The sequence below is a fragment of the Oncorhynchus kisutch genome, unplaced genomic scaffold, assembly GCF_002021735.2.
Source record: "Oncorhynchus kisutch isolate 150728-3 unplaced genomic scaffold, Okis_V2 scaffold2270, whole genome shotgun sequence".
Taxonomy (NCBI): domain Eukaryota; kingdom Metazoa; phylum Chordata; class Actinopteri; order Salmoniformes; family Salmonidae; genus Oncorhynchus; species Oncorhynchus kisutch.
This window is the reverse complement of record NW_022264215.1, coordinates 14,130-32,988: the sequence shown is the minus strand read 5'-3', so window position 1 is coordinate 32,988 and position 18,859 is coordinate 14,130. Positions and strand designations below refer to the sequence as shown.

At 44.6% G+C, this 18,859-nt stretch overlaps 24 non-coding genes across 24 annotated transcripts; all 24 read right to left on the bottom strand.

The window, feature by feature from the left end:
- Positions 1-528: 528 nt before the first annotated feature.
- On the bottom strand, positions 529-601 carry trnai-aau (transfer RNA isoleucine (anticodon AAU)). Its single transcript has one exon. It is a non-coding gene; the product is annotated as a tRNA-Ile (tRNA).
- Positions 602-2,378: 1,777 nt separating this feature from the next.
- trnai-aau (transfer RNA isoleucine (anticodon AAU)) lies at positions 2,379-2,452 on the bottom strand. The gene has a single exon. It is a non-coding gene; the product is annotated as a tRNA-Ile (tRNA).
- A 496-nt stretch (positions 2,453-2,948) lies between these two features.
- Positions 2,949-3,022, bottom strand: trnai-aau (transfer RNA isoleucine (anticodon AAU)). Its single transcript has one exon. It is a non-coding gene; the product is annotated as a tRNA-Ile (tRNA).
- A 249-nt stretch (positions 3,023-3,271) lies between these two features.
- trnai-aau (transfer RNA isoleucine (anticodon AAU)) lies at positions 3,272-3,345 on the bottom strand. Its single transcript has one exon. It is a non-coding gene; the product is annotated as a tRNA-Ile (tRNA).
- A 706-nt stretch (positions 3,346-4,051) lies between these two features.
- Positions 4,052-4,125, bottom strand: trnai-aau (transfer RNA isoleucine (anticodon AAU)). The gene has a single exon. It is a non-coding gene; the product is annotated as a tRNA-Ile (tRNA).
- Positions 4,126-4,719: 594 nt separating this feature from the next.
- On the bottom strand, positions 4,720-4,793 carry trnai-aau (transfer RNA isoleucine (anticodon AAU)). Its single transcript has one exon. It is a non-coding gene; the product is annotated as a tRNA-Ile (tRNA).
- A 596-nt stretch (positions 4,794-5,389) lies between these two features.
- On the bottom strand, positions 5,390-5,463 carry trnai-aau (transfer RNA isoleucine (anticodon AAU)). Its single transcript has one exon. It is a non-coding gene; the product is annotated as a tRNA-Ile (tRNA).
- Positions 5,464-5,711: 248 nt separating this feature from the next.
- trnai-aau (transfer RNA isoleucine (anticodon AAU)) lies at positions 5,712-5,785 on the bottom strand. Its single transcript has one exon. It is a non-coding gene; the product is annotated as a tRNA-Ile (tRNA).
- Positions 5,786-6,783: 998 nt separating this feature from the next.
- Positions 6,784-6,857, bottom strand: trnai-aau (transfer RNA isoleucine (anticodon AAU)). Its single transcript has one exon. It is a non-coding gene; the product is annotated as a tRNA-Ile (tRNA).
- Positions 6,858-7,410: 553 nt separating this feature from the next.
- Positions 7,411-7,484, bottom strand: trnai-aau (transfer RNA isoleucine (anticodon AAU)). The gene has a single exon. It is a non-coding gene; the product is annotated as a tRNA-Ile (tRNA).
- A 711-nt stretch (positions 7,485-8,195) lies between these two features.
- Positions 8,196-8,269, bottom strand: trnai-aau (transfer RNA isoleucine (anticodon AAU)). Its single transcript has one exon. It is a non-coding gene; the product is annotated as a tRNA-Ile (tRNA).
- Positions 8,270-8,926: 657 nt separating this feature from the next.
- trnai-aau (transfer RNA isoleucine (anticodon AAU)) lies at positions 8,927-9,000 on the bottom strand. The gene has a single exon. It is a non-coding gene; the product is annotated as a tRNA-Ile (tRNA).
- A 643-nt stretch (positions 9,001-9,643) lies between these two features.
- Positions 9,644-9,717, bottom strand: trnai-aau (transfer RNA isoleucine (anticodon AAU)). The gene has a single exon. It is a non-coding gene; the product is annotated as a tRNA-Ile (tRNA).
- Positions 9,718-10,381: 664 nt separating this feature from the next.
- trnai-aau (transfer RNA isoleucine (anticodon AAU)) lies at positions 10,382-10,455 on the bottom strand. The gene has a single exon. It is a non-coding gene; the product is annotated as a tRNA-Ile (tRNA).
- Positions 10,456-11,051: 596 nt separating this feature from the next.
- On the bottom strand, positions 11,052-11,126 carry trnai-aau (transfer RNA isoleucine (anticodon AAU)). The gene has a single exon. It is a non-coding gene; the product is annotated as a tRNA-Ile (tRNA).
- Positions 11,127-11,722: 596 nt separating this feature from the next.
- On the bottom strand, positions 11,723-11,796 carry trnai-aau (transfer RNA isoleucine (anticodon AAU)). The gene has a single exon. It is a non-coding gene; the product is annotated as a tRNA-Ile (tRNA).
- A 248-nt stretch (positions 11,797-12,044) lies between these two features.
- On the bottom strand, positions 12,045-12,118 carry trnai-aau (transfer RNA isoleucine (anticodon AAU)). The gene has a single exon. It is a non-coding gene; the product is annotated as a tRNA-Ile (tRNA).
- A 1,082-nt stretch (positions 12,119-13,200) lies between these two features.
- Positions 13,201-13,274, bottom strand: trnai-aau (transfer RNA isoleucine (anticodon AAU)). The gene has a single exon. It is a non-coding gene; the product is annotated as a tRNA-Ile (tRNA).
- A 552-nt stretch (positions 13,275-13,826) lies between these two features.
- Positions 13,827-13,900, bottom strand: trnai-aau (transfer RNA isoleucine (anticodon AAU)). Its single transcript has one exon. It is a non-coding gene; the product is annotated as a tRNA-Ile (tRNA).
- A 707-nt stretch (positions 13,901-14,607) lies between these two features.
- On the bottom strand, positions 14,608-14,680 carry trnai-aau (transfer RNA isoleucine (anticodon AAU)). Its single transcript has one exon. It is a non-coding gene; the product is annotated as a tRNA-Ile (tRNA).
- A 657-nt stretch (positions 14,681-15,337) lies between these two features.
- On the bottom strand, positions 15,338-15,412 carry trnai-aau (transfer RNA isoleucine (anticodon AAU)). Its single transcript has one exon. It is a non-coding gene; the product is annotated as a tRNA-Ile (tRNA).
- Positions 15,413-16,046: 634 nt separating this feature from the next.
- On the bottom strand, positions 16,047-16,120 carry trnai-aau (transfer RNA isoleucine (anticodon AAU)). The gene has a single exon. It is a non-coding gene; the product is annotated as a tRNA-Ile (tRNA).
- A 1,443-nt stretch (positions 16,121-17,563) lies between these two features.
- trnai-aau (transfer RNA isoleucine (anticodon AAU)) lies at positions 17,564-17,637 on the bottom strand. Its single transcript has one exon. It is a non-coding gene; the product is annotated as a tRNA-Ile (tRNA).
- A 671-nt stretch (positions 17,638-18,308) lies between these two features.
- Positions 18,309-18,382, bottom strand: trnai-aau (transfer RNA isoleucine (anticodon AAU)). The gene has a single exon. It is a non-coding gene; the product is annotated as a tRNA-Ile (tRNA).
- Between the last annotated feature and the right edge of the window lie 477 nt (positions 18,383-18,859).

Genomic DNA, 18,859 nt, shown 5'->3' with positions numbered 1-18,859 from the left:
GGAAAAAGAGAGAGAGTAAGGAGTGGAGAAAGACAGAAAGGGAGAGTAAGGAGAGGAGAAAGAGAGAGTAAGGAGTGGAGAAAGAGAGAGTAAGGAGTGGAGAAAGACAGAAAGGGAGAGTAAGGAGTGGAGAAAGAGAGAGTAAGGAGTGGAGAAAGAGAGAGTAAGGAGTGGAGAAAGACAGAAAGGAGAGTAAGGATGGAGAAAGAGAGAGTAAGGAGTGGAGAAAGACAGAAAGAGAGAGTAAGGAGTGGAGAAAGACAGAAGAGAGAGTAAGGAGTGGAGAAAGACAGAAAAGGGAGTAGTAAGTGGAGAAAGACAGAAAGAGAGAGTAAGGAGTGGAGAAAGACAGAAAGAGAGAGTAAGGAGTGGAGAAAGACAGAAAGAGGGAGTAAGGAGTGGAGAAAGACAGAAAGAGAGAGTAAGGAGTGGAGAAAGACAGAAAGAGAGAGTAAGGAGTGGAGAAAGAGAGAGTAAGGAGTGGAGAAAGACAGAAAGAGAGAGTAGTAAAGTAAAAACAAAATCTCCTGGCCAGTACGGGTATCGAACCGCGACCTTCGCGTTATTAGCACGACGCTCTAACCAACTGAGCTAACCGGCCTTAGATAATGCTCATTCTACGGATAAAGGTGGAAATAACTACACCGTACTAAATAAGAGCGGAGAAAGAGAGAGTAAGGAGTGGAGAAAGAGAGAGTAAGGAGTGGAGAAAGAGAGAGAGTAAGGAGTGTAGAAAGACAGAAAGAGAGAGTAAGGAGTGGAGAAAGAGAGAGTAAGGAGTGGAGAAAGAGAGAGTAAGGAGTGGAGAAAGACAGAAAGGGAGAGTAAGGAGAGGAGAAAGAGGAGAGTAAGGAGTGGAGAAAGAGAGAGTAAGGAGTGGAGAAAGACAGAAAGGGAGAGTAAGGAGTGGAGAAAGAGAGAGTAAGGAGTGGAGAAAGACAGAAAGAGAGAGTAAGGAGTGAGAGAAAGGACAGAAAGAGAGAGTAAGGAGTGGAGAGAAAGACAGAAAGAGGGAGTAAGAGTGGAGGAAAGACAGAAAGAGAGAGTAAGGAGTGGAGAAAAGACAGAAAGAGAGAGTAAGGAGTGGAGAAGACAGAAAGAGGAGTAAGGAGTGAGAAGACAGAAAGAGAGAGTAAGGAGTGGAGAAAGACAGAAGGGAGAGTAAGGAGTGGAGAAAGAGAGAGTAAGGAGTGAGAAAGACAGAAAGAGGGAGTAAGGAGTGGAGAAAGACAGAAAGAGAGAGTAAGGAGTGGAGAAAAAGACAGAAAGAGGGAGTAAGTAGTGGAGAAAGACAGAAAGAGAGAGTAAGGAGTGGAGAAAGACAGAAAGAGAGAGTAAGGAGTGGAGAAAGACAGAAAGAGAGAGTAGTAAAGTAAAAACAAATCTCCTGGCCAGTACGGGTATCGAACACGCGACCTTCGCGTTATTAGCACGACGCTCTAACAAACTGAGCTAACCGCCTTAGATAATGCTCATTCTACGGATAAAGGTGGAAATAAATACACCGTACTAAATAAGAGCGGAGAAAGAGAGAGTAAGGAGTGGAGAAAGACAGAAAGAGAGAGTAAGGAGTGGAGAAAGACAGAAAGAGGGAGTAAGGAGTGGAGAAAGACAGAAAGAGGGAGTAAGGAGTGGAGAAGACAGAAAGAGAGAGTAAGGAGTGGAGAAAGACAGAAAGAGAGAGTAAAGTAAAACACAATCTCCTGGCCAGTACGGGTATCGAACCGGACCTCGGAGTATTAGCACGACGCTCTAACCAACTGAGCACCGGCCTTAGATAATGCTCATTCTACGGATAAAGGTGGAAATAACTACACCGTACTCTAATAAGAGCGGAGAAAAGAGAGAGTAAGGAGTGGAGAAAGGGAGTAAGGAGTGGAGAAAGAGAGGAGAGTAAGGAGTGTAGAAAGACAGAAAGAGAGAGTAAGGAGTGGAGAAAGAGAGAGTAAGGAGTGGAGGAAAGAGAGAGTAAGGAGTGAGAAAGACAGAAAGGGAGAGTAAGGAGAGGAGAAAGAGAGAGTAAGGAGTGGAGAAAGAGAGAGTAAGGAGTGGAGAAAGACAGAAAGGGAGAGTAAGGAGTGGAAGAAAGAGAGAGTAAGGAGTGGAGAAAGAGAGAGTAAGGAGTGGAGAAAGACAGAAAGGGAGAGTAAGGAGAGTGGAGAAAGAGAGAGTAAGGAGTGGAGAAAGACAGAAAGAGAGAGTAAGGAGTGGAGAAAGACAGAAAGAGAGAGTAAGGAGTGGAGAAAGACAGAAAGAGGGAGTAAGTAGTGGAGGAAAGACAGAAAGAGAGAATAAGGAGTGGAGAAAGAACAGAACAGAGAGAGTAAGGAGTGGAGAAAGACAGAAAGAGAGAGTAGTAAAGTAAAAACAAAATCTCCTGGCCAGTACGGGTATCGAACACGCGACCTTCGCGTTATTAGCACGACGCTCTAACCAACTGAGCTAACCGGCCTTAGATAATGCTCATTCTACGGAATAAGGTGGAAATAACTACACCGTACTAAAATAAGAGCGGAGAAAGAGAGAGTAAAGGAGTGGAGAAAGACAGGAAAGAGAGAGTAAGGAGTGAGAAAGACAGAAAGAGGGAGTAAGGAGTGGAGAAAGACAGAAAGAGGGAGTAAGGAGTGAAGAAAGACAGAAGCGAGAGTAAGGATGGGAGAAAGACAGAAAGAGAGAGTAAGGAGTGGAGAAAGAGAGAGATAAGAGTGGAGAAAGACAGAAGAGAGGAAGTAAGGAGTGGGAGAAAGAGAGAGTAAGGAGTGGAGAAAGACAGAAAGAGAGAGTAAGGAGTGGAGAAAGACAGAAAGAGAGAGTAAGGAGTGGAGAAGACAGAAAGAGAGAGTAAGGAGTGGAGAAAGACAGAAAGAGAGAGTAAGGAGTGGAGAAGAGAGAGTAAGGAGTGGAGAAAGACAGAAAAGAGAGAGTAGTAAAGTAAAAACAAAATCTCCTGGCCAGTACGGGTATCGAACCCGCGACCTTCGCGTTATTAGCACGACGCTCTAACCAACTGAGCTAACCGGCCTTAGATAATGCTCATTCTACGGATAAAGGTGGAAATAACTACACCGTACTAAATAAGAGCGGAGAAAGAGAGAGTAAGGAGTGGAGAAAGACAGAGTAAGGAGTGGAGAAAGAGAGAGAGTAAGGAGTGTAAGAAAGACAGAAAGAGAGAGTAAGGAGTGGAGAAAGAGAGAGTAAGGAGTGGAGAAAGAGAGAGTAAGGAGTGGAGAAAGACAGAAAGAGAGAGTAGTAAAGTAAAAACAAAATCTCCTGGCCAGTACGGGTATCGAACCCGCGACCTTCGCGTTATTAGCACGACGCTCTAACCAACTGAGCTAACCGGCCTTAGATAATGCTCATTCTACGGATAAAGGTGGAAATAACTACACCGTACTAAATAAGAGCGGAGAAAGAGAGAGTAAGGAGTGGAGAAAGACAGAGTAAGGAGTGGAGAAAGAGAGAGAGTAAGGAGTGTAGAAGACAGAAAGAGAGAGTAAGGAGTGGAGAAAGAGAGAGTAAGGAGTGGAGAAAGAGAGAGTAAGGAGTGGAGAAAGACAGAAAGGGAGAGTAAGGAGAGGAGAAAGAGAGAGTAAGGAGTGGAGAAAGAGAGAGTAAGGAGTGGAGAAAGACAGAAAGGGAGAGTAAGGAGTGGAGAAAGAGAGAGTAAGGAGTGGAGAAAGAGAGAGTAAGGAGTGGAGAAGACAGAAAGGGAGAGTAGGAGTGGAGAAAGAGAGAGTAAGGAGTGGAGAAAGACAGAAAGAGAGAGTAAGGAGTGGAGAAAGACAGAAAGAGAGAGTAAGGAGTGGAGAAAGACAGAAAGAGGGAGTAAGTAGTGGAGAAAGACAGAAAGAGAGAGTAAGGAGTGGAGAAAGACAGAAAGAGAGAGTAAGGAGTGGAGAAAGACAGAAAGAGGGAGTAAGGAGTGGAGAAAGACAGAAAGAGAGAGTAAGGAGTGGAGAAAGACAGAAAGAGAGAGTAAGGAGTGGAGAAAGAGAGAGTAAGGAGTGGAGAAAGACAGAAAGAGAGAGTAGTAAAGTAAAACAAAATCTCCTGGCCAGTACGGGTATCGAACCCGCGACCTTCGCGTTATTAGCACGACGCTCTAACCAACTGAGCTAACCGGCCTTAGATAATGCTCATTCTACGGATAAAGGTGGAAATAACTACACCGTACTAAATAAGAGCGGAGAAAGAGAGAGTAAGGAGTGGAGAAAGAGAGAGTAAGGAGTGGAGAAAGAGAGAGAGTAAGGAGTGTAGAAAGAAAGAAGAGAGAGTAAGGAGTGGAGAAAGAGAGAGTAAGGAGTGGAGAAAGAGAGAGTAAGGAGTGGAGAAAGACAGAAAGGGAGAGTAAGGAGAGGAGAAAGAGAGAGTAAGGAGTGGAGAAAGAGAGAGTAAGGAGTGGAGAAAGACAGAAAGGGAGAGTAAGGAGTGGAGAAAGAGAGAGTAAGGAGTGGAGAAAGAGAGAGTAAGGAGTGGAGAAAGACAGAAAGGGAGAGTAAGGAGTGGAGAAAGAGAGAGTAAGGAGTGGAGAAATACAGAAAGAGAGGTAGGAGTGGAGAAAGACAGAAAGAGAGAGTAAGGAGTGGAGAAAGACAGAAAGAGGGAGTAAGTAGTGGAGAAAGACAGAAAGAGAGAGAAAGGAGTGGAGAAAGACAGAAAGAGAGAGTAAGGAGTGGAGAAAGACAGAAGAGAGAGTAGTAAAGTAAAAACAAAATCTCCTGGCCAGTACGGGTATCGAACACGCAACCTTCGCGTTATTAGCACGACGCTCTAACCAACTGAGCTAACCGGCCTTAGATAATGCTCATTCTACGGATAGAGGTGGAAATAACTACACCGTACTAAATAAGAGCGGAGAAAGAGAGAGTAAGGAGTGGAGAAAGAGAGAGTAAGGAGTGGAGAAAGAGAGAGATTAAGGAGTGTAGAAAGACAGAAAGAGAGAGTAAGGAATGGAGAAAGAGAGAGTAAGGAGTGGAGAAAGAGAGAGTAAGGAGTGGAGAAAGACAGAAAGGGAGAGTAAGGAGAGGAGAAAGAGAGAGTAAGGAGTGGAGAAAGAGAGAGTAAGGAGTGGAGAAAGACAGAAAGGGAGAGTAAGGAGTGGAGAAAGAGAGAGTAAGGAGTGGAGAAAGAGAGAGTAAGGAGTGGAGAAAGACAGAAAGGGAGAGTAAGGAGTGGAGAAAAGAGAGAGTAAGGAGTGGAGAAATACAGAAAGAGAGGTAGGAGTGGAGAAAGACAGAAAGAGAGAGTAAGGAGTGGAGAAAGACAGAAAGAGGGAGTAAGTAGTGGAGAAAGACAGAAAGAGAGAGTAAGGAGTGGAGAAAGACAGAAAGAGAGAGTAAGGAGTGGAGAAAGACAGAAAGAGAGAGTAGTAAGTAAAAACAAAATCTCCTGGCCAGTACGGGTATCGAACCCGCGACCTTCGCGTTATTAGCACGACGCTCTAACCAACTGAGCTAACCGGCCTTAGATAATGCTCATTCTACGGATAAAGGTGGAAATAACTACACCGTACTAAATAAGAGCGGAGAAAGAGAGAGTAAGGAGTGGAGAAAGACAGAGTAAGGAGTGGAGAAAGAGAGAGAGTAAGGAGTGTAGAAAGACAGAAAGAGAGAGTAAGGAGTGGAGAAAGAGAGAGTAAGGAGTGGAGAAAGAGAGAGTAAGGAGTGGAGAAAGACAGAAAGAGAGAGTAGTAAAGTAAAAACAAAATCTCCTGGCCAGTACGGGTATCGAACCCGCGACCTTCGCGTTATTAGCACGACGCTCTAACCAACTGAGCTAACCGGCCTTAGATAATGCTCATTCTACGGATAAAGGTGGAAATAACTACACCGTACTAAATAAGAGCGGAGAAAGAGAGAGTAAGGAGTGGAGAAAGACAGAGTAAGGAGTGGAGAAAGAGAGAGAGTAAGGAGTGTAGAAAGACAGAAAGAGAGAGTAAGGAGTGGAGAAAGAGAGAGTAAGGAGTGGAGAAAGAGAGAGTAAGGAGTGGAGAAAGACAGAAAGGGAGAGTAAGGAGAGGAGAAAGAGAGAGTAAGGAGTGGAGAAAGAGAGAGTAAGGAGTGGAGAAAGACAGAAAGGGAGAGTAAGGAGTGGAGAAAGAGAGAGTAAGGAGTGGAGAAAGAGAGAGTAAGGAGTGGAGAAAGACAGAAAGGGAGAGTAGGAGTGGAGAAAGAGAGAGTAAGGAGTGGAGAAAGACAGAAAGAGAGAGTAAGGAGTGGAGAAAGACAGAAAGAGAGAGTAAGAGTGGAGAAAGACAGAAAGAGGGAGTAAGTAGTGGAGAAAGACAGAAAGAGAGAGTAAGGAGTGGAGAAAGACAGAAAGAGAGAGTAAGGAGTGGAGAAAGACAGAAAGAGGGAGTAAGGAGTGGAGAAAGAGAGAGTAAGGAGTGGAGAAAGACAGAAAGGGAGAGTAAGGAGAGGAGAAAGAGACAGTAAGGAGTGGAGAAAGAGAGAGTAAGGAGTGGAGAAAGACAGAAATGGAGAGTAAGGAGTGGAGAAAGAGAGAGTAAGGAGTGGAGAAAGAGAGAGTAAGGAGTGGAGAAAGACAGAAAGGGAGAGTAAGGAGTGGAGAAAGAGAGAGTAAGGAGTGGAGAAAGACAGAAAGAGAGAGTAAGGAGTGGAGAAAGACAGAAAGAGAGAGTAAGGAGTGGAGAAAAACAGAAAGAGGGAGTAAGTAGTGGAGAAAGACAGAAAGAGAGAGTAAGGAGTGGAGAAAGACAGAAAGAGAGAGTAAGGAGTGGAGAAAGACAGAAAGAGAGAGTAGTAAAGTAAAAACAAAATCTCCTGGCCAGTACGGGTATCGAACACGCGACCTTCGCGTTATTAGCACGACGCTCTAACCAACTGAGCTAACCGGCCTTAGATAATGCTCATTCTACGGATAAAGGTGGAAATAACTACACCGTACTAAATAAGAGCGGAGAAAGAGAGAGTAAGGAGTGGAGAAAGACAGAAAGAGAGAGTAAGGAGTGGAGAAAGACAGAAAGAGGGAGTAAGGAGTGGAGAAAGACAGAAAGAGGGAGTAAGGAGTGGAGAAAGACAGAAAGCGAGAGTAAGGAGTGGAGAAAGACAGAAAGAGAGAGTAAGGAGTGGAGAAAGAGAGAGAAAAGAGTGGAGAAAGACAGAGAGAGAGAGTAAGGAGTGGAGAAAGAGAGAGTAAGGAGTGGAGAAAGACAGAAAGAGAGAGTAAGGAGTGGAGAAAGACAGAAAGAGAGAGTAAGGAGTGGAGAAAGACAGAAAGAGAGAGTAAGGAGTGGAGAAAGACAGAAAGGGGGAGTAAGGAGTGGAGAAAGACAGAAAGAGAGAGTAAGGAGTGGAGAAAGACAGAAAGAGAGAGTAAGGAGTGGAGAAAGAGAGAGTAAGGAGTGGAGAAAGACAGAAAGAGAGAGTAGTAAAGTAAAACAAAATCTCCTGGCCAGTACGGGTATCGAACCCGCGACCTTCGCGTTATTAGCACGACGCTCTAACCAACTGAGCTAACCGGCCTTAGATAATGCTCATTCTACGGATAAAGGTGGAAATAACTACACCGTACTAAATAAGAGCGGAGAAAGAGAGAGTAAGGAGTGGAGAAAGAGAGAGTAAGGAGTGGAGAAAGAGAGAGAGTAAGGAGTGTAGAAAGACAGAAAGAGAGAGTAAGGAGTGGAGAAAGAGAGAGTAAGGAGTGGAGAAAGAGAGAGTAAGGAGTGGAGAAAGACAGAAAGGGAGAGTAAGGAGAGGAGAAAGAGAGAGTAAGGAGTGGAGAAAGAGAGAGTAAGGAGTGGAGAAAAGACAGAAAGGGAGAGTAAGGAGTGGAGAAAGAGAGAGTAAGGAGTGGAGAAAGAGAGAGTAAGGAGTGGAGAAAGACAGAAAGGGAGAGTAAGGAGTGGAGAAAGAGAGAGTAAGGAGTGGAGAAAGACAGAAAGAGAGAGTAAGGAGTGGAGAAAGACAGAAAGAGAGAGTAAGGAGTGGAGAAAGACAGAAAGAGGGAGTAAGTAGTGGAGAAAGACAGAAAGAGAGAGTAAGGAGTGGAGAAAGACAGAAAGAGAGAGTAAGGAGTGGAGTAAGACAGAAAGAGGGAGTAAGGAGTGGAGAAAGACAGAAAGAGAGAGTAAGGAGTGGAGAAAGACAGAAAGAGAGAGTAAGGAGTGGAGAAAGAGAGAGTAAGGAGTGGAGAAAGACAGAAAGAGAGAGTAGTAAAGTAAAAACAAAATCTCCTGGCCAGTACGGGTATCGAACCCGCGACCTTCGCGTTATTAGCACGACGCTCTAACCAACTGAGCTAACCGGCCTTAGATAATGCTCATTCTACGGATAAAGGTGGAAATAACTACACAATACTAAATAAGAGCGGAGAAAGAGAGAGTAAGGAGTGGAGAAAGAGAGAGTAAGGAGTGGAGAAAGAGAGAGAGTAAGGAGTGTAGAAAGACAGAAAGAGAGAGTAAGGAGTGGAGAAAGAGAGAGTAAGGAGTGGAGAAAGAGAGAGTAAGGAGTGGAGAAAGACAGAAAGGGAGAGTAAGGAGAGGAGAAAGAGAGAGTAAGGAGTGGAGAAAGAGAGAGTAAGGAGTGGAGAAAGACAGAAAGGGAGAGTAAGGAGTGGAGAAAGAGAGAGTAAGGAGTGGAGAAAGAGAGAGTAAGGAGTGGAGAAAGACAGAAAGGGAGAGTAAGGAGTGGAGAAAGACAGAAAGAGAGAGTAAGGAGTGGAGAAAGAGAGAGTAAGGAGTGGAGAAAGACAGAAAGGGAGAGTAAGGAGTGGAGAAAGACAGAAGAGAGAGTAAGGAGTGGAGAAAGACAGAAAGAGAGAGTAAGGAGTGGAGAAAGACAGAAAGAGGGAGTAAGTAGTGGAGAAAGACAGAAAGAGAGAGTAAGGAGTGGAGAAAGACAGAAAGAGAGAGTAAGGAGTGGAGAAAGACAGAAAGAGAGAGTAGTAAAGTAAAAACAAAATCTCCTGGCCAGTACGGGTATCGAACACGCGACCTTCGCGTTATTAGCACGACGCTCTAAACAACTGAGCTAACCGGCCTTAGATAATGCTCATTCTACGGATAAAGGTAGAAATAACTACACCGTACTAAATAAGAGCGGAGAAAGAGAGAGTAAGGAGTGGAGAAGACAGAAAGAGAGAGTAAGGAGTGGAGAAAGACAGAAAGAGGGAGTAAGGAGTGGAGAAAGACAGAAAGAGGGAGTAAGGAGTGGAGAAAGACAGAAAGCGAGAGTAAGGAGTGGAGAAAGACAGAAAGAGAGAGTAAGGAGTGGAGAAAGAGAGAGAAAAGAGTGGAGAAAGACAGAGAGAGAGAGTAAGGAGTGGAGAAAGAGAGAGTAAGGAGTGGAGAAAGACAGAAAGAGAGAGTAAGGAGTGGAGAAAGACAGAAAGAGAGAGTAAGGAGTGGAGAAAGACAGAAAGAGAGAGTAAGGAGTGGAGAAAGACAGAAAGGGGGAGTAAGGAGTGGAGAAAGACAGAAAGAGAGAGTAAGGAGTGGAGAAAGACAGAAAGAGAGAGTAAGGAGTGGAGAAAGACAGAAAGAGGGAGTAAGGAGTGGAGAAAGACAGAAAGAGAGAGTAAGGAGTGGAGAAAGACAGAAAGAGAGAGTAAGGAGTGGAGAAAGAGAGAGTAAGGAGTGGAGAAAGACAGAAAGAGAGAGTAGTAAAGTAAAAACAAAATCTCCTGGCCAGTACGGGTATCGAACCCGCGACCTTCGCGTTATTAGCACGACGCTCTAACCAACTGAGCTAACCGGCCTTAGATAATGCTCATTCTACGGATAAAGGTGGAAATAACTACACCGTACTAAATAAGAGCGGAGAAAGAGAGAGTAAGGAGTGGAGAAAGAGAGAGTAAGGAGTGGAGAAAGAGAGAGAGTAAGGAGCGTAGAAAGACAGAAAGAGAGAGTAAGGAGTGGAGAAAGAGAGAGTAAGGAGTGGAGAAAGAGAGAGTAAGGAGTGGAGAAAGACAGAAAGGGAGAGTAAGGAGAGGAGAAAGAGAGAGTAAGGAGTGGAGAAAGAGAGAGTAAGGAGTGGAGAAAGACAGAAAGGGAGAGTAAGGAGTGGAGAAAGAGAGAGTAAGGAGTGGAGAAAGAGAGAGTAAGGAGTGGAGAAAGACAGAAAGGGAGAGTAAGGAGTGGAGAAAGAGAGAGTAAGGAGTGGAGAAAGAGAGAGTAAGGAGTGGAGAAAGACAGAAAGGGAGAGTAAGGAGTGGAGAAAGAGAGAGTAAGGAGTGGAGAAAGACAGAAAGAGAGAGTAAGGAGTGGAGAAAGACAGAAAGGGGGAGTAAGGAGTGGAGAAAGACAGAAAGAGAGAGTAAGGAGTGGAGAAAGACAGAAAGAGAGAGTAAGGAGTGGAGAAAGAGAGAGTAAGGAGTGGAGAAAGACAGAAAGAGAGAGTAGTAAAGTAAAAACAAAATCTCCTGGCCAGTACGGGTATCGAACACGCGACCTTCGCGTTATTAGCACGACGCTCTAACCAACTGAGCTAACCGGCCTTAGATAATGCTCATTCTACGGATATAGGTGGAAATAACTACACCGTACTAAATAAGAGCGGAGAAAGAGAGAGTAAGGAGTGGAGAAAGAGAGAGTAAGGAGTGGAGAAAGAGAGAGAGTAAGGAGTGTAGAAAGACAGAAAGAGAGAGTAAGGAGTGGAGAAAGAGAGAGTAAGGAGTGGAGAAAGAGAGAGTAAGGAGTGGAGAAAGACAGAAAGGGAGAGTAAGGAGAGGAGAAAGAGAGAGTAAGGAGTGGAGAAAGAGAGAGTAAGGAGTGGAGAAAGACAGAAAGGGAGAGTAAGGAGTGGAGAAAGAGAGAGTAAGGAGTGGAGAAAGAGAGAGTAAGGAGTGGAGAAAGACAGAAAGGGAGAGTAAGGAGTGGAGAAAGAGAGAGTAAGGAGTGGAGAAATACAGAAAGAGAGGTAGGAGTGGAGAAAGACAGAAAGAGAGAGTAAGGAGTGGAGAAAGACAGAAAGAGGGAGTAAGTAGTGGAGAAAGACAGAAAGAGAGAGAAAGGAGTGGAGAAAGACAGAAAGAGAGAGTAAGGAGTGGAGAAAGACAGAAAGAGAGAGTAGTAAAGTAAAAACAAAATCTCCTGGCCAGTACGGGTATCGAACACGGCAACCTTCGCGTTATTAGCACGACGCTCTAACCAACTGAGCTAACCGGCCTTAGATAATGCTCATTCTACGGATAGAGGTGGAAATAACTACACCGTACTAAATAAGAGCGGAGAAAGAGAGAGTAAGGAGTGGAGAAAGAGAGAGTAAGGAGTGGAGAAAGAGAGAGATTAAGGAGTGTAGAAAGACAGAAAGAGAGAGTAAGGAATGGAGAAAGAGAGAGTAAGGAGTGGAGAAAGAGAGAGTAAGGAGTGGAGAAAGACAGAAAGGGAGAGTAAGGAGAGGAGAAAGAGAGAGTAAGGAGTGGAGAAAGAGAGAGTAAGGAGTGGAGAAAGACAGAAAGGGAGAGTAAGGAGTGGAGAAAGAGAGAGTAAGGAGTGGAGAAAGAGAGAGTAAGGAGTGGAGAAAGACAGAAAGGGAGAGTAAGGAGTGGAGAAAGAGAGAGTAAGGAGTGGAGAAATACAGAAAGAGAGGTAGGAGTGGAGAAAGACAGAAAGAGAGAGTAAGGAGTGGAGAAAGACAGAAAGAGGGAGTAAGTAGTGGAGAAAGACAGAAAGAGAGAGTAAGGAGTGGAGAAAGACAGAAAGAGAGAGTAAGGAGTGGAGAAAGACAGAAAGAGAGAGTAGTAAAGTAAAAACAAAATCTCCTGGCCAGTACGGGTATCGAACCCGCGACCTTCGCGTTATTAGCACGACGCTCTAACCAACTGAGCTAACCGGCCTTAGATAATGCTCATTCTACGGATAAAGGTGGAAATAACTACACCGTACTAAATAAGAGCGGAGAAAGAGAGAGTAAGGAGTGGAGAAAGACAGAGTAAGGAGTGGAGAAAGAGAGAGAGTAAGGAGTGTAGAAAGACAGAAAGAGAGAGTAAGGAGTGGAGAAAGAGAGAGTAAGGAGTGGAGAAAGAGAGAGTAAGGAGTGGAGAAAGACAGAAAGAGAGAGTAGTAAAGTAAAAACAAAATCTCCTGGCCAGTACGGGTATCGAACCCGCGACCTTCGCGTTATTAGCACGACGCTCTAACCAACTGAGCTAACCGGCCTTAGATAATGCTCATTCTACGGATAAAGGTGGAAATAACTACACCGTACTAAATAAGAGCGGAGAAAGAGAGAGTAAGGAGTGGAGAAAGACAGAGTAAGGAGTGGAGAAAGAGAGAGAGTAAGGAGTGTAGAAAGACAGAAAGAGAGAGTAAGGAGTGGAGAAAGAGAGAGTAAGGAGTGGAGAAAGAGAGAGTAAGGAGTGGAGAAAGACAGAAAGGGAGAGTAAGGAGAGGAGAAAGAGAGAGTAAGGAGTGGAGAAAGAGAGAGTAAGGAGTGGAGAAAGACAGAAAGGGAGAGTAAGGAGTGGAGAAAGAGAGAGTAAGGAGTGGAGAAAGAGAGAGTAAGGAGTGGAGAAAGACAGAAAGGGAGAGTAGGAGTGGAGAAAGAGAGAGTAAGGAGTGGAGAAAGACAGAAAGAGAGAGTAAGGAGTGGAGAAAGACAGAAAGAGAGAGTAAGGAGTGGAGAAAGACAGAAAGAGGGAGTAAGTAGTGGAGAAAGACAGAAAGAGAGAGTAAGGAGTGGAGAAAGACAGAAAGAGAGAGTAAGGAGTGGAGAAAGACAGAAAGAGGGAGTAAGGAGTGGAGAAAGACAGAAAGAGAGAGTAAGGAGTGGAGAAAGACAGAAAGAGAGAGTAAGGAGTGGAGAAAGAGAGAGTAAGGAGTGGAGAAAGAGAGAGTAAGGAGTGGAGAAAGACAGAAAGGGAGAGTAAGGAGAGGAGAAAGAGACAGTAAGGAGTGGAGAAAGAGAGAGTAAGGAGTGGAGAAAGACAGAAATGGAGAGTAAGGAGTGGAGAAAGAGAGAGTAAGGAGTGGAGAAAGAGAGAGTAAGGAGTGGAGAAGACAGAAAGGGAGAGTAAGGAGTGGAGAAAGAGAGAGTAAGGAGTGGAGAAAGACAGAAAGAGAGAGTAAGGAGTGGAGAAAGACAGAAAGAGAGAGTAAGGAGTGGAGAAAACAGAAAGAGGGAGTTAAGTAAGTGGAGAAAGACAGAAAGAGAGAGTAAGGAGTGGAGAAAGACAGAAAGAGAGAGTAAGGAGTGGAGAAAGACAGAAAGAGAGAGTAGTAAAGTAAAAAACAAAATCTCCTGGCCAGTACGGGTATCGAACACGCGACCTTCGCGTTATTAGCACGACGCTCTAACCAACTGAGCTAACCGGCCTTAGATAATGCTCATTCTACGGATAAAGGTGGAAATAACTACACCGTACTAAATAAGAGCGGAGAAAGAGAGAGTAAGGAGTGGAGAAAGACAGAAGAGAGAGTAAGGAGTGGAGAAAGACAGAAAGAGGGAGTAAGGAGTGGAGAAAGACAGAAAGAGGGAGTAAGGAGTGGAGAAAGACAGAAAGCGAGAGTAAGGAGTGGAGAAGACAGAAAGAGAGAGTAAGGAGTGGAGAAAGAGAGAGAAAAGAGTGGAGAAAGACAGAGAGAGAGAGTAAGGAGTGGAGAAGAGAGAGTAAGGAGTGGAGAAAGACAGAAAGAGAGAGTAAGGAGTGGAGAAAGACAGAAAGAGAGAGTAAGGAGTGGAGAAAGACAGAAAGAGAGAGTAAGGAGTGGAGAAAGACAGAAAGGGGGAGTAAGGAGTGGAGAAAGACAGAAAGAGAGAGTAAGGAGTGGAGAAAGACAGAAAGAGAGAGTAAGGAGTGGAGAAAGAGAGAGTAAGGAGTGGAGAAAGACAGAAAGAGAGAGTAGTAAAGTAAAAACAAAATCCTCCTGGCCAGTACGGGTATCGAACCCGCGACCTTCGCGTTATTAGCACGACGCTCTAACCAACTGAGCTAACCGGCCTTAGATAATGCTCATTCTACGGATAAAGGTGGAAATAACTACACCGTACTAAATAAGAGCGGAGAAAGAGAGAGTAAGGAGTGGAGAAAGAGAGAGTAAGGAGTGGAGAAAGAGAGAGAGTAAGGAGTGTAGAAAGACAGAAAGAGAGAGTAAGGAGTGGAGAAAGAGAGAGTAAGGAGTGGAGAAAGAGAGAGTAAGGAGTGGAGAAAGACAGAAAGGGAGAGTAAGGAGAGGAGAAAGAGAGAGTAAGGAGTGGAGAAAGAGAGAGTAAGGAGTGGAGAAAGACAGAAAGGGAGAGTAAGGAGTGGAGAAAGAGAGAGTAAGGAGTGGAGAAAGAGAGAGTAAGGAGTGGAGAAAGACAGAAAGGGAGAGTAAGGAGTGGAGAAAGAGAGAGTAAGGAGTGGAGAAAGACAGAAAGAGAGAGTAAGGAGTGGAGAAAGACAGAAAGAGAGAGTAAGGAGTGGAGAAAGACAGAAAGAGGGAGTAAGTAGTGGAGAAAGACAGAAAGAGAGAGTAAGGAGTGGAGAAAGACAGAAAGAGAGTAAGGAGTGGAGTAAGACAGAAAGAGGGAGTAAGGAGTGGAGAAGACAGAAAGAGAGAGTAAGGAGTGGAGAAAGACAGAAAGAGAGAGTAAGGAGTGGAGAAAGAGAGAGTAAGGAGTGGAGAAAGACAGAAAGAGAGAGTAGTAAAGTAAAAACAAAATCTCCTGGCCAGTACGGGTATCGAACCCGCGACCTTCGCGTTATTAGCACGACGCTCTACCAACTGAGCTAACCGGCCTTAGATAATGCTCATTCTACGGATAAAGGTGGAAATAACTACCACAATACTAAATAAGAGCGGAGAAAGAGAGAGTAAGGAGTGGAGAAAGAGAGAGTAAGGAGTGGAGAAAGAGAGAGAGTAAGGAGTGTAGAAAGACAGAAGAGAGAGTAAGGAGTGGAGAAAGAGAGAGTAAGGAGTGGAGAAAGAGAGAGTAAGGAGTGGAGAAAGACAGAAAGGGAGAGTAAGGAGAGGAGAAAGAGAGAGTAAGGAGTGGAGAAAGAGAGAGTAAGGAGTGGAGAAGACAAGAAAGGGAGAGATAAGGAGTGGAGAAAGAGAGAGTAAGGAGTGGAGAAAGAGAGAGTAAGGAGTGGAGAAAGACAGAAAGGGAGAGTAAGGAGTGGAGAAAGACAGAAAGAGAGAGTAAGGAGTGGAGAAAGAGAGAGTAAGGAGTGGAGAAGGACAGAAAGGGAGAGTAAAGGAGTGGAGAAAGACAGAAAGAGAGAGTAAGGAGTGGAGAAAGACAGCAAGAGAGAGTAAGGAGTGGAGAAGACAGAAAGAGGGAGTAAGTAGTGGAGAAGACAGAAAGAGAGAGTAAGGAGTGGAGAAAGACGAAAGAGAGAGTAAGGAGTGGAGAAAGACAGAAAGAGAGAGTAGTTAAAGTAAAACAAAATCTCCTGGCCAGTACGGGTATCGAACACGCGACCTTCGCGTTATTAGCACGACGCTCTAAACAAACTGAGCTAACCGGCCTTAGATAATGCTCATTCTACGGATAAAGGTAGAAATAACTACACCGTACTAAATAAGAGCGGAGAAGAGAGAGTAAGGAGTGGAGAAAGACAGAAAGAGAGAGTAAGGAGTGGAGAAAGACAGAAAGAGGGAGTAAGGAGTGGAGAAAGACAGAAAGAGGGAGTAAGGAGTGGAGAAAGACAGAAAGCGAGAGTAAGGAGTGGAGAAAGACAGAAAGAGAGAGTAAGGAGTGGAGAAAGAGAGAGAAAGAGTGGAGAAAGACAGAGAGAGAGAGTAAGGAGTGGAGAAAGAGAGAGTAAGGAGTGGAGAAAGACAGAAAGAGAGAGTAAGGAGTGGAGAAAGACAGAAAGAGAGAGTAAGGAGTGGAGAAAGACAGAAAGAGAGAGTAAGGAGTGGAGAGACAGAAAGGGGAGTAAGGAGTGGAGAAAGACAGAAAGAGAGAGTAAGGAGTGGAGAAGACAGAAAGAGAGAGTAAGGAGTGGAGAAAGACAAAAGAGGGAGTAAGGAGTGGAGAAAGACAGAAAGAGAGGTAAGGAGTGGAGAAAGACAGAAAGAGAGAGTAAGGAGTGGAGAAAGAGAGAGTAAGGAGTGGAGAAAGACAGAAAGAGAGAGTAGTAAAGTAAAACAAATCTCCTGGCCAGTACGGGTATCGAACCCGCGACCTTCGCGTTATTAGCACGACGCTCTAACCAACTGAGCTAACCGGCCTTAGATAATGCTCATTCTACGGATAAAGGTGGAAAAACTACACCGTACTAAATAAGAGCGGAGAAAGAGAGAGTAAGGAGTGGAGAAAGAGAGAGTAAGGAGTGGAGAAAGAGAGAGAGTAAGGAGTGTAGAAAGACAGAAAGAGAGAGTAAGGAGTGGAGAAAGAGAGAGTAAGGAGTGGAGAAAGAGAGAGTAAGGAGTGGAGAAAGACAGAAAGGGAGAGTAAGGAGGAGGAGAAAGAGAGAGTAAGGAGTGGAGAAAGAGAGAGTAAGGAGTGGAGAAAGACAGAAAGGGAGAGTAAGGAGTGGAGAAAGAGAGAGTAAGGAGTGGAGAAAGAGAGAGTAAGGATGGAGAAAGACAGAAAGGAGAGTAAGGAGTGGAGAAAGAGAGAGTAAGGAGTGGAGAAAGAGAGAGTAAGGAGTGGAGAAAGACAGAAAGGGAGAGTAAGGAGTGGAGAAAGAGAGAGTAAGGAGTGGAGAAAGACAGAAAGAGAGAGTAAGGAGTGGAGAAAGACAGAAAGGGGAGTAAGGAGTGGAGAAAGACAGAAAGAGAGAGTAAGGAGTGGAGAAAGACAGAAAGAGAGAGTAAGGAGTGGAGAAAGAGAGAGTAAGGAGTGGAGAAAGACAGAAAGAGAGAGTAGTAAAGTAAAAACAAAATCTCCTGGCCAGTACGGGTATCGACACGCGACCTTCGCGTTATTAGCACGACGCTCTAACCAACTGAGCTAACCGGCCTTAGATAATGCTCATTCTACGGATAAAGGTGGAAATAACTACACCGTACTAAATAAGAGCGGAGAAAGAGAGAGTAAGGAGTGGAGAAAGAGAGAGTAAGGAGTGGAGAAAGAGAGAGAGTAAGGAGTGTAGAAAGACAGAAAGAGAGAGTAAGGAGTGGAGAAAGAGAGAGTAAGGAGTGGAGAAAGAGAGAGTAAGGAGTGGAGAAAGACAGAAAGGGAGAGTAAGGAGAGGAGAAAGAGAGAGTAAGGAGTGGAGAAAGAGAGAGTAAGGAGTGGAGAAAGACAGAAAGGGAGAGTAAGGAGTGGAGAAAGAGAGAGTAAGGAGTGGAGAAAGAGAGAGTAAGGAGTGGAGAAAGACAGAAAGGGAGAGTAAGGAGTGGAGAAAGAGAGAGTAAGGAGTGGAGAAAGACAGAAAGAGAGAGTAAGGAGTGAGAAAGACAGAAAGAGAGAGTAAGGAGTGGAGAAAGACAGAAAGAGGGAGTAAGTAGTGGAGAAAGACAGAAAGAGAGAGTAAGGAGTGGAGAAAGACAGAAAGAGAGAGTAAGGAGTGGAGAAAGACAGAAAGAGGGAGTAAGGAGTGGAGAAAGACAGAAAGAGAGAGTAAGGAGTGGAGAAAGACAGAAAGAGAGAGTAAGGAGTGGAGAAAGAGAGAGTAAGGAGTGGAGAAAGACAGAAAGAGAGAGTAGTAAAGTAAAAACAAAATCTCCTGGCCAGTACGGGTATCGAACCCGCGACCTTCGCGTTATTAGCACGACGCTCTAACCAACTGAGCTAACCGGCCTTAGATAATGCTCATTCTACGGATAAAGGTGGAAATAACTACACCGTACTAAATAAGAGCGGAGAAAGAGAGAGTAAGGAGTGGAGAAAGAGAGAGTAAGGAGTGGAGAAAGAGAGAGAGTAAGGAGTGGAGAAAGACAGAAAGGGAGAGTAAGGAGTGGAGAAAGAGAGAGTAAGGAGTGGAGAAAGAGAGAGTAAGGAGTGGAGAAAGACAGAAAGGGAGAGTAAGGAGTGGAGAAAGAGAGAGTAAGGAGTGGAGAAAGAGAGAGTAAGGAGTGGAGAAAGACAGAAAGGGAGAGTAAGGAGTGGAGAAAGAGAGAGTAAGGAGTGGAGAAAGAGAGAGTAAGGAGTGGAGAAAGACAGAAAGGGAGAGTAAGGAGTGGAGAAAGAGAGAGTAAGGAGTGGAGAAAGAGAGAGTAAGGAGTGGAGAAAGACAGAAAGGGAGAGTAAGGAGTGGAGAAAGAGAGAGTAAGGAGTGGAGAAAGACAGAAAGAGAGAGTAAGGAGTGGAGAAAGACAGAAAGAGAGAGTAAGGAGTGGAGAAAGACAGAAAGAGGGAGTAAGTAGTGGAGAAAGACAGAAAGAGAGAGTAAGGAGTGGAGAAAGACAGAAGAGAGAGTAAGGAGTGGAGAAAGACAGAAAGAGAGAGTAGTAAAGTAAAAACAAAATCTCCTGGCCAGTACGGGTATCGAACACGCGACCTTCGCGTTATTAGCACGACGCTCTAACCAACTGAGCTAACCGGCCTTAGATAATGCTCATTCTACGGATAAAGGTGGAAATAACTACACCGTACTAAATAAGAGCGGAGAAAGAGAGAGTAAGGAGTGGAGAAAGACAGAAAGAGAGAGTAAGGAGTGGAGAAAGACAGAAAGAGGGAGTAAGGAGTGGAGAAAGACAGAAAGAGGGAGTAAGGAGTGGAGAAAGACAGAAAGAGAGAGTAAGGAGTGGAGAAAGACAGAAAGAGAGAGTAAGGAGTGGAGAAAGAGAGAGAAAAGAGTGGAGAAAGACAGAGAGAGAGAGTAAGGAGTGGAGAAAGAGAGAGTAAGGAGTGGAGAAAGACAGAAAGAGAGAGTAAGGAGTGGAGAAAGACAGAAAGAGAGAGTAAGGAGTGGAGAAAGACAGAAAGAGAGAGTAAGGAGTGGAGAAAGACAGAAAGGGGAGTAAGGAGTGGAGAAAGACAGAAAGAGAGAGTAAGGAGTGGAGAAAGACAGAAGAGAGAGT